Raw genomic sequence first — 12714 nt, forward strand, 5'->3', positions numbered from 1 at the left:
TGAATACATCAATCTCAAAGTGATTTCAGAAATCTAAAACTGATTTTCAAATATCAGAGCACGATTTTCATGTGGTTTTCTGGTTTTTTAGACTGATTTTAGGATTTCCAAGTTCATTTCATGATTTTAGGATTTCCAAGTTCATTTCATGATTTTAAGATTTCCAAGTTCATTTCATGATTTTAGGATTTCCAAGTTCATTTCATGATTTTAAGATTTTCAAGTTCATTTCATGATTTTAGGATTTTCAAGTTAATTTCATGATTTTAGGATTTTCAAGTTAATTTCATGATTTTAGGATTTTCAAGTTCATTTCATGATTTTAGGATTTTCAAGTTCATTTCATGATTTTAGGATTTTCCAGTTCATTTCATGATTTTATTATTTTCAAGTTCATTTCATGCTTTAAGGATTTCTAAAATCATTTTTTGGTCGAGCGTTCGGGATTTTGAAGAATATCGGGCCCCTTGGTAGCTCCCGATTCTCCCATTGATCGAAGAGAGCGCTCCACCCAACAAAAAAATCAAAGAAGCCCGGTACGATCCTGATGACCGTGGATCTTCTCATCATATTCATTCTCCATTCAGTATAAATAAATGCATTAACGCTTCCTCATAATCAAGAGAGGCGAAATGCCGATTTTGTTTATCATTAGCTATTAGCAACAAACACACCAGCCCCACACAAATAGAACGCAGCTAGCCTTTAAACACGTTACAGCAGTGTTGTGTTCAAATTTCATTGGACGAGCCTTTATGGAAAGGGGGAAGACAATTTTCGAATTTACCCCTTCCGACGGCAGCGGGCACTAAAGCGTCTAACCAATGAAAATTGTACGCAAAAAAATTAACGACTATTGACGGGTTGCGTTCTCCTTGTGTGGGGGGGCTGTGTTTGTTGCTCCTAGGTATTAGACGTAATATGTTTTTGATAAAATAATAATAATAATAATAATAATAATAATAATAATAAGGTAGGCTAATACCCTTGGCCTAAGTTGGGCGGATTACAATGCGTAGGAGGGTGGTGGCCAGCCACGCGAGCCAACAGCTCCCTACACTCACTATTACCGTTAACCTCAACAAGTTTTTACGGAAGGTTGAGCTTTTTTAAACTATCGACATCGACTAAAACTCCGTCAAATAAATGGCATTTACACTATTAGTATCTTTTAAACGTCATGACACAGATAACAGAATAAAACGTCGTACGTTGGTAAGAACATACAACTGTAAATACCAGTCCTAGCAGACAACAGTTTGTTTGATTTAGCAATGACTCTAAGAATGACCTCAGGTTTGCTTTGGTCACGATTTAGTCACTATGACAGGGCTGGATCGACGTATGATGATATAATGCGTCTTTTAAAATTAAAATAACCTTATAAATCTGGGCAGAAACTAAAATTAGTTAAAATTTTTAGGTATGTGTGTCTTTTAAACATCATTTTGTACTTTTTTTTTTAATTTTTTGGTTTAATCAAGGTTCGTACCAATAACTGGAGAACAATTCTCAAAATTTTAAAGCTACTTGCTCTATCTTAAAAAAAAACTAAAAATATTCAATATAACAATATCCAGTGGCGGCGCCAGGCGGTAGGCGAAGCGAAGTCCAAATCAGAAGTATATAAATGAAACAAGAAGTGTACTAGCCTTCCCCGTGCATTCCATGAAATTTTCTAAGCAGACGGTAAAAAAATAGAGGTCACCAATGAGAATAGAGGTTAGAAAAAGTAGTGTCCCGAGGTCAGTAAACACGTAATGGCATCACCCGATACGAATTTTCACGCTTTCCGGGTTTTAAACATTTTGTATTAATTTTAAAAGTCGTGTTACTTAATTTTAGTCGCGATTTATATTTTAAAGTGCTGGTGTTTTATTTTTAATTGAATTTAACCCGGTATTTAGTGTTATTTCGAAGTATTCTCTATATTGAGATCTAAGCTTTGGTGGTACCGTGGTAGTTTATAACCGATTTTAAAATATTCATCATCATACGTCTACAGAAAATATTGGGCCAAATTTGCGTTTGTCAACCATATTACTATTAATTTAATATCTTGACAAAATAACTATAAATAAGAAAAAAATACTTTTTACAAACCTTTTTCCAAGTTCTAACATATCTCCAAGGCCTACTACGGCTTTTCTAAATTCCGGGTGTCTGCTAAAAAAAACAATCCATCGACCAATCGCTTTCGTCAGAGGAATTTTTTTTGGCTCACCGCCACTACTTTTCTTTTGTACCTAGTAAAGTGGCCAATAAAGTCAAATGATCGTTGTAGCCGCGTTACCGAACTATTTCCATCCGCGTGAAAGGGGGAAGGCAAACGAAATTACATGGCGCACGAAAAGTAGTACACTTCTTGTTTCTTGATATACTTCTGTCATCACGCTTTTATGAAAGTTTGAAATCGACAATGATAATAATACGATCTTACCCTGTCATGGCTACTAAATAGTACCTAAAGTTTAATCAGAATAATAAAACAGTTAAGTATTTTGCTTTTGCAAAAAGAGAATCCGACAGCCTCATTTTCTGTGAATTAATTTAATCATTAAAGAAACATAAATTATAATAGTTTCAATTTAACGTGTCCAAAAAGCTGAGGTGTAACTTTAAATGCTTCAAAAGAAATTAAAGCTCAATTTTTCCACGATACTATAGATTCTTTCACGCGCGTATTTCATGGGAGTCGCCATTACCGTGCTACACGCGAGAGAACGGTTTTTGGCGGAAAGAACTTTCCACGGTAGAGCTACGTGCAGTACGTCTATGGCAGCTGCCTGTGGAGCAAATCGTGGGAGGGTCCTTGATGAGGGGGGGGGGAGCCGCGCTTAAAAGAGTGTATATCCGCAACGCTAAGTTTGACGAGTGTGGAAGGGAAATTTCAAAAATAAAGGAAAAAAGTCCTAAAAACTGCGCCGGAAGCTAGCCACCAGATCCGTTGTGGCATCAGCGCTGAAATACGAAATATTTCGCTCACGAACCGAATAAAAGTAGAACTTTTTTATTATCCGCGTTTAAGAGCGGCGAAATTTCCGGGGCTGAAAGCATCTGGAGAGATTTTTTTGATAAACTTGGATATTGTCATTTTTAAAAGGGAAAATTCTTTTCGTCGGTTTTTCTTAGAACAACCGAAGCGAGATTTGATGCCCGCTGTACCAGAAAAACCAAAAATCTTCCATTTTGATGTTTTCCTAGCGGTTCGCCTTATGATATTTTATTTATTTAGCTTTTTTTAATTCATATTTTGGCGAAGAAACGTGTTTGTTTTTGGTGTAAAAGAAAAGTCTCGGAGAGAGCCAAAAGTATCTTTCAGTGCGACGAAAAAAACGGATTTAGTTCTCTAGATTTGAGAAAAATGTCTTTCGAAGAAATTAAAGTTCAAATTTCTGAAAAATGTTTTCAAGTAAACAATACGTATTGACATTCGGCTGAGTAAGGAATATATATATATATTATGTCTTTCGTTACGTTTTAATTTAAAAATTAAAAATATATATGATAATCGAGCATTACTTAAAATTTTTCGTTCGCGATATTTAAATCACATTCTCACGATCTCAATTCATCCAAAATTGTTTAAAACGAAACTGCTTTTAAGTCAAAATTGTTTTTGGATTCCAACAGCTTTTAACCCAAAATGGTTTATCATAACAGCTATTAAAGTAAAATGGTTTCTCGTAACAGCTTTTAACCCAAATTTTTTCCTCCCAACAGCTTTTAAAGCAAAATTGCTTCTCGAACCCCAATGGTTTTCTCCCAACAGCTTTTAAAGCAAAATTGCTTCTCGAACCCCAATGGTTTTCTTCCAACAGCTTTTAAAGCAAAATTGCTTCTCGAACCCCAATGGTTTTTTTCCAACAGCTTTTAAAGCACTATTGCTACTCGAACCCCAATGGTTTTCTTCCAACAGCTTTTAAAGCACTATTGGTTCTCGAACCCCAATGGTTTTCTCCCAACAGCTTTTAAAGCAAAATTGCTTCTCAAACCCCAATGGTTTTCTTCCAACAGCTTTTAAAGCACTATTGCTTCTCGAACCCCAATGGTTTTCTTCCAACAGCTTTTAAAGCACTATTGCTTCTCAAACCCCAATGGTTTTCTTCCAACAGCTTTAAAGCACTATTGCTTCTCGAACCCCAATGGTTTTCTCCCAACAGCTTTTAACGCCAAATTGCTTCTCGAACCCCAATGGTTTTCTCCCAACAGCTTTTAACGCCAAATTGCTTCTCGAACCCCAATGGTTTTCTTCCAACAGCTTTTAAAGCACTATTGCTTCTCGAACCCCAATGGTTTTCTCCCAACAGCTTTTAACGCCAAATTGCTTCTCGAACCCCAATGGTTTTCTCCCAACAACTTTTAACGCCAAATTGCTTCTCGAACCCCAATGGTTTTCTTCCAACAGCTTTTAAACTTAAATAATCTCGTTCATGTGCTTTATTATATTGTCAATTTCAACGCATTTCGATTGAAATTAAAGTTAGTTAGTAAAACCGGAAAATATAAACAATTTCGATTAATTTTTAAAAACCTTAAAAACAAAATTTAATGTAACTCATTATATTTTAAATTTTGCGAATTTGACAGATGTAGAAATTTATATGATTAGGTTAAATTGGAACACACCACCAGTAAACTACGATTGCACTCCTTAAAACATTTGTAAATTTAAAAAAGCATAAAATTATTGAAATTTAATATACCTTTAAATTCCCCTTATATCTTATTAATGTGGTGTTGTGTTGTAATGTGCTTACGGTTCTTTGCAATCATTTCTTTGTTCGCGAAATCGATACCCAACCGCTATGGGACATATCCGAGTCGACAAAAGTAAATATTTCAGATATATTCGGGTTGGTCCCTGAGATATGAAAACTCTTCATTTCCATGTATTTATGCAGATGCACGTCTTCCAAAGATATCTTTCTAAGTCGATGAAAATATTTTCCTATTTGGGAACTGGCCGACCAATAACCAAATACTAAACCGAATTACAAAGCGCCTTCTTTATAGTTATACATAATTCCATATTTATTTTTCATAAAAAATACTTTCTAGTTAAAGTAAATTATACGTTTACACATTGGACATAATAGCAAATAAATAGCTAAATAAAGTTTTTGAAATTTTACGTGCGTAAAAGATAATACTGTTAGTTTTGTATTTTTGAACAGAAATTGTTTCGTTTGACCTTTCAGAACTGAATAATTATAAACTGATAGTAAAAGTCAGAAAAATAACTTTTTTGTTTAAACGCGCCTAACGACAAAAGTTTTCTCGTTGGCTGTTAACGATCAGAAGTCTAGTACTCCGGAAACAACTCAATTTTGAACATTTTTTTTGGAACTTCGCATCCAGCCTGACTTCTACTACCAGATGTGCGTATCATATTTCATTGTACAACATACATCACTAATTTGAAATTTAAAGTACTCCTGGGTCTACATATCGTATCTCAACAGTAAAATATCACATCTAAGCCTTCGAAAAGATGCACAGATTAAATAAATTATTAAAAAAAATTATTTCTTAATTTATAGAAATTCAATATTCAAGGCTAAATAGTTCTTTTTATAAAATAACCTTGGCCATCTTGTTGAAATGTTACCTCCCCGCTTCAGCTGTGGATCCGTTTTCTCTCCCACTAAAGAGCTTATGAACTCATTCTTACGCATTGACTGAACTATTCCAGGGCAACATTTCAACAAGCTGGGCAAGCGTAAAGACATTTTATAAAATCAACTATTACGGTCTAACATACTTGACAGTTTTTCAAAACAATTTATGGAGAGTAACTTGGCTGCGAGAAATTCAAGCCACGGATATTGTTGGTATTCCGCTAGCACCAAATTGCCCTTATCCAACTATAACACACAAACTCTCGGTAAAGTAAAGAGCGTCTGCTTAACGTCACGTATTCACGGATAATTAGATTAAAAGGTCATCGTACAGTTTCGATTTTTACGTAGTGGAAAAATCACATTGCTCATTTCTCCAGGCTTAGGCAACAGTCGGCTCAGAGAGCCTTTGACAATTTATACTTTATTTAGTGGGCTTTAACCTAAATTATATATCCCATGTAAAAATATTGTTTAAAATTACTGTAATTTATGTCATTGACCAATTTGCAAAAGAGCCAATCAACGAGAGGGGTACCTGTAAGTACCCGCCTTTCGGGTAAAAATGTAGCTTAGCTAACTTGTTTTGATTACGATGATAGCTACTTAATGTCGAGGTGACACTTGCTTTAAGTAGATTAGCTTAAACGGTAATGCTTGGACTGTAACAAAACCGTACTCTATTTGTATAAATTTTTAATTAACTCTGGCAGAGCTTAACTTTGGATCTAACCTATAGCTAGCCGACTAAAAACCTACCTACAGGTTTGAATTAAATTAATTTAAATTAATACACGTATTTACTTATATTTCAAATAAATCTTTTATTTTCTTACGCTCCATTTTCCTGAGCTTCTACAAAGGGAACTCGCGAGAAACCATTTTTAGATCCTCGACTTTTTATTTACACCAATACAAACAAAAAAATGTCCAGTGATTGGTTTTAACCAATCAAGGAGCACTATTTCTGAAATTGTCGATGCTTGGAGAGCGTGAAGTCCGTTGATTTGACCCCTTCACATGTCCTTGAAACTCCATCCCATTATAATAAAACATTATAGGCCTTACACCCTTAGAAAAATTCGTCCATTATTGTATAAAACATGATCCAAATTGTTGTCACTCATACGGTACGTATTTTTCTCCAAAATTGCACAAAAACCATATGTGCAACGTTGGACTTTATGTGGATCCAATATTGCACATTATTACGGGATATATTGGTAGTTAATTTGTCCATTATTGTACAATATAGCATCACATATATTTTAATTTATGGACTCAAATTGTCGAAAATTGGGAGGTGATTCGTCCGATATTGGAGTTTAATTCGTGTAATATTAACTATTTATTTGTCCAATTTTGAAAATTTTTATGTTCAAAATTGGGAGGTGATTTGTCTGATAGTGATATTGGATTTTAATTCGTGTAATATATACTATTGTTTTATCTAGTTTTGAAAGTTCTTTGGTCCTGTTCGATAGTGAACACTAAACCCAATTCCTAAATTGTATGATTTTGGAGCTGAAACTATTCGATATTGAGCAATAACTTAAATAATAACGAATGAACAAACGTTTAATATTAGCGGTTCAATAGATTTATTTCTTTAGGTAGTACCGTCCAATACTTAGTGTTGACTTTAGACAATGAACAGTTAGAGCGACTTATTTCCTTATTTTGATTTCAAGTTACGCTATTAATTTAAATGTTCACTACAGGGTCTTAAATTAGTGTTGCAATTATGTTTCAAGGTATAATTGAAAGAATAAGTGAAGTAATAATTTTATTTATAATTATAACTGGTTAACAATGTGTTCCATTGAGTTCGATAATTTAGAGGCATTGAGTTGGGAATAAATAGAGGTACAACTAAATCTGGCTGGCGCAGGACCAATTTCGTTCAATAAGGAGACTTTATCAACTTTATCGTTCTACCGCGGCGGCATCTGTGGTGGCAACTATATTTCAATGGAATTTTTTCGCGAATCTGATGTGAAATTGAAATGTATGATTACTCGTAACAAACAAATCTTTGAAGTTGTTTAAAAATAATTTTATTCTGTCAACACGATCCTTTTTAACTCAAGTTACGGTGAGTTAGCTAATAATTGTTTATTTTTAGCCATATAACTTTACAAAATATAGATGGCGCTACCGCCTAATTATAAAGATGAATTTACATATATCCAGGCATACACCCACACCCACATACACCCATACACCCATACACGCATACATAAAAGGACAAACTAGCTTCAAGACATAGAGTAACCCATTCGCATAGAGTGGAAAGCCCTATGGAAGCGCATGAAACATCCATTCTAAAGGGGCAACTTGTTTTCGAGGCGTGAATAAATATAGTCCGAAGAGCGATGAGTATAAACTTACTTTTTTATCTACATATTGTACATTACCTTTAGGCCAACTTGTTTTTTTTTCACGCCTCGGAATCAAGACGTTGCATACGAACAGTGTTAACAAGTTTCGCTGATGCTTCCACTCTATGTGAATGGTTTACTCTAGGCTTCAAGACTTATAGTTATAGATACGGAAGTTTATATTTTTAGAAAGTAATAATTTAAAATGAATTTTAAAAAACATACGATAAAATGTTTGAAAATCACATCGATTCTATAATAGATGGCGCTATTTAAAGGACCAATATTCACTCTATTTTAAGTCTAATGTAAAAACTACATAACGAAATCGCTTTGTAAAGATATCAAGAAAAAGGTAAGGAACGTTTCGACCTATTAATTTTGAAATATTTAAACGATTATGTTTTGAAGAGTGTTAAAAATTAACATTATACTAAATATATTGAAACCTAATTAAGATATGGAGACCATTTTTAAAAAAATAGCCAACGTTATCAATCGTAATTTCGAGATTTTCAAAATAATAGATGGCGCATAAAACCTAAAATTTAATTTCAGTTAATGTTTGTCAAGTTATATTTAAATTACGATACTTTATATTTACAACTTTTAAAAATCATGTTATCGTATGTTTAATTAGCTTCAATTTTAATTATATTTTGAGGAATTCCATAAAACTGAACCCGTGGAATTAAACCAAATAGAAACTATATTATTTTTGTAAATTTTAAACAATTTGGGTCAAAACCCCGTTTATATTAGCAAACCAAAGACTATAGTAGCTATGGCTTCAAAGAATGGCGTGTTCTGCGGAGAAAAGGTTGCCCAAGCATCAGCGCCATCAAGTAGTCGCGGAAGGAGTTTTTCGTTAAAAAAACCGCTCGCAACGCCGCGCCGGTAGGATGGTCTCAAAGACTATATCAGCTATAGCTATATTAACCCATTTCAAGTTCTAGAAACCAAAGATAGATGGCAGAGAAGTGCAACTCTTTTAGTACCTGCCGCGAATACTACGTGGCGCTAGGTGTTAAATTGTCAACCTTTCTACGACACAGAGAAACTGTAAAACACCTTCCATGCGGTCCCTATACTTTCTCCTCTAAAAAACAGTTGTCTTGAGAAATCAGACAATACATTTCGAGCGTAGGGGTAATGACGGGGGTTAACTCTCAGCCGCGTATATTGGACGCTTCTGAAAACGATTAAACACAATTTTACCCAAAATCGTGTAGAGAGAAAACTTTGGATTACTGGTTCCCAAATTGAACAAATTTGTACATATCGTCCTACGTTGGCACACTGTGTGCAATTTTGGACTTGGTTTGGAACCTTTTTTCTAAGAGTGTATGTTTTCTTAAATTATTTTTACATATTTCCAATTGCTTGTTAGTAATGTTAAAGTTTATACTTTTCAAAAAATTGTTTATTGCAGAATTATTTATTTATTTGATTTAATAACACCGTTTTAAGTATGCAAATTTTTAATTTTATGACAAAGTTATCACAGACTGCCAAAGAATCTTTGAGATCTCTAATGGGCAAGCATAGCTATATCAATTATGTAGTTATTTATAATAAGGGATAATGATTCTTTTGGGGGGATTTTTAGAGTAAGCTCCTCCCTCAAACAAATCAAACTAGCCTGCAGGATCTCATGTAGGTTCCCTAACTGACTGCCCATCTCATTTGAAATTTCGATTCCTTACCAAGAAATTATCCTTCTTTTACCTAAATCTGTACAAAAACCAAGTATCGAGTCATTCTACACTCTTAAAAAAAGGGTGTATTTTCAAACCTTTAAGAGTTTTTTCTTGTCCCATATTTAGCACCTTAACAGGTTTATAAAGGATGTTATTCTACACCTTAAAAAGCAGTTTTCCTGCTAGGGTGTTTATTTACACTGTTTGGGGTGCTTATGTCCTCCGTTTTGGTTCCTTTGTTAACAGTTTGTGGTATAAAACTATTCCCTTCAGGGTTATTATCTACTCACTCTAGGGTACAAGACCACTCTTTTAAGGGTACCAAACGACTCCCTTCAGGGTGTTACACTACCCCCTTCAGGGTTCTGCAATACTCCCTTAAGGGTTCTATAATACTCCCTTTAAAGTTTTTAACTACTCCCTTTAAGGTTCTAAACTACTGCCGTAAGGGTGCTACAATACTCCCTTTAAAGTGTTAAATTACTCCTTTTAGGGTACTAAACTACTGCCTTAAGGGAGTTACACCCTTACGAGGTGTTAAATCACTCAATTTACGGGGTAATATAACAGCCTTTATACACCTATTCAAGTTTTTAATTTGGGACAATAAAAATCCCTTTAGGGCATTTAAATTAACATTAAAGAGTGTTTTGTTACAGATATTACACCATTAATATACCATTAAAACACCCTTTTTTTAAGAGTTTACACGTCGACGACATTTCCCCATCCAGCCGAGGAAAATTATTATCTCTAACGTTAAATAAATATATTCTTGATTATATTTTAGGGTTATTTCGTTTAGTATTGTGAAGGAAATAGTGTCGGAGAGTCAATTTAAATATTCGACTTAAATTGACTTGTGGGAGAGCGGTTTGAAGCAGACTGAAATACTTCTTAAAGGTGTTCCGCGGGTTCGAAAGAGTAAATAATACGACAACTAATTGAATAAACGTAAAAACTGACTTTAATGATAAATTAATATTTATAACGAGATAAAATTAGATACAACACTTATATTAATAAAGGTTTTTAAGAAATTGGTAGCGAGTACGATATTAAATTGAAGGCTAGGCAATTTTGGTGACCTAGAGGGTTGAAGCTTAGGGTTCGAACTAAAGATAAAGCTTCGCTTTTCCTAGCTTCACTGGAGGTCATAAAAACTCCGTCAAAGTTCACAATGGACCGTCCTATTTTAGAAAGTGGGGTCAAGTTGTCTTTGGGCCGTCTTTGGCGAGAAAGGAAAAGAGATACTGTGACGATTTTAACACGGTGGAGCAAGGAGTTTTGACGAGTTAATAAGAAAAACCAGCGAGGCTAGGAATATTTTTAGCGAGGCTAGCGGAATTTATGGATGGGGCTATTCTTGGTTGAAATATACAAGAATAAAAAGAGAGAGATACATGTGAAAAATATATATAGTTTTACAAATATATTGTTTAGATTAAGTCTAAATTCAAAGTTAAGTTGTTAAAATTTAGAATTAAGAGTTCGTTAATTTAACAAGTATAGTCTAGAATGATTTTCGCGAAACGCCGCCACCAACCCAAATCAAATTGGCTCTACAATAAACACTCTGCAAGTTTTTATAGAAAGAGGAAACCGTAGTACTCAGAGGAAACCCCTTTATGAGACATGGAAAGGTCTTGTAAACTCAACGCGGGATAGCTGTACCGAGATTTCCCCCAGTACCGTAAACTGGAATCGAACCGATCTCCTCTTGCTGCGAGGTGAAAAAGCCCACCATTTCTCCACCCTGCCGTATAAATTATAGTAATGTAAAGGTTAACATTCGACTCTAGAAATTTAATTTTTATTAATAATAATAATCCGGTAGGCTAATACCCAAGGCACCACCTTAGGCCCAAGTCATCGAGCTACTATTAATGCCTGAAACAGGTGGCCAGGTTACAATGCGTTGGAGGGTGGTGGCAAGCATTTCATGCCACGCGAGCCAACAGCTCCCTACACTAAATATTACCATTAATCTCTACAAGTTTTTATGAAAGGGGGAAATCGAAGAACTAGGGGGAAAACCCCTTTAATACTGGTAAAAAAGAGGCTCTTCACGTGTATCTATCCTGCTTCTGGTAAAACGCGCAACAAAACATTTCATACACGCATTAGGGCGAGCGCATTACGTAACTGATATATTGGAATTACAGAGCGTGTTCATTGTTCAATTTTGCAAAGAAAGTAAAGCCAACAAGAGTGTTTTTCAAACTAAATGAGCTCAGAACTATTTATTTATGTCTATTCAAATATGGCTCATATGTCAAGAAACCTACAGTTTAATTTCGTGCCCCGTACAATTGTATCAGATTGTTTTTTAAACTAATTTCTCATCACCGAAGACAGTTGACTACACCGGTATTTGAAAAAATCTGGATGAAATTGAGTACTATACGTGATATAAGATACGGTCAATCATATGGCGGGATTTTTCCAGCCCTATTTCTGGAGCCCATGCTGGAATGGGAAAATCAAACCTTTAACCTTTATTCAGATCTAAGCAAAGGTCACTTGGGCAGAACGAAATACTAGATTAAACTGCGGAATAGTTTCTTGTCGCTGACTTTGCAGAACAGGGGCGTAGGAACGTTCTAGTAGTTGGAGGGGGCAAAGATAAACGAAAAGGGGTCTGGAGAATGGTTTTTAATTTTAAATGGAGTGTAGCTTCTCCGAATGTGTGTGTACTGTTTACTACTATGTAAATTGGCGGGAAAAGACTGAAATTTAAACACAGTTGAGGTTCTATAAACTGTATATGCTTTTAAAATGATAATTTGAGCCTTTTGAAGATTTCAACTGACCAAAGGTTGGAGGGGGCAATAACATTAGTTGCCCCTCCCAGCAAAAATTAAGGGAGGGGCATTGCCCCCCCTCCCCCTCCCGGTTCCTACGCCCCTGTTGGAGAATGACGATTCGTTCTGGCTGACCTTTAGGAAACTTGGCCGGCCCGTTCTAACGATAATCGAGTAAATGTACCTAATTTCCACGCACATCGGTATT

At 35.0% G+C, this 12714-nt stretch overlaps 1 protein-coding gene across 2 annotated transcripts in view; it reads right to left on the bottom strand.

Annotated features, from left to right (window-relative positions):
* LOC149946562 (neuronal calcium sensor 1-like) overlaps positions 1-12714 on the bottom strand; it is a 113207-nt gene that overhangs the window by 65782 nt on the left and 34711 nt on the right. The window lies entirely within an intron of this gene.

The sequence above is a fragment of the Leiobunum rupestre genome, chromosome 4 (genome assembly GCF_980474605.1).
Source record: "Leiobunum rupestre chromosome 4, qqLeiRupe1.1.hap1, whole genome shotgun sequence".
NCBI classification, from domain to species: domain Eukaryota; kingdom Metazoa; phylum Arthropoda; class Arachnida; order Opiliones; family Sclerosomatidae; genus Leiobunum; species Leiobunum rupestre.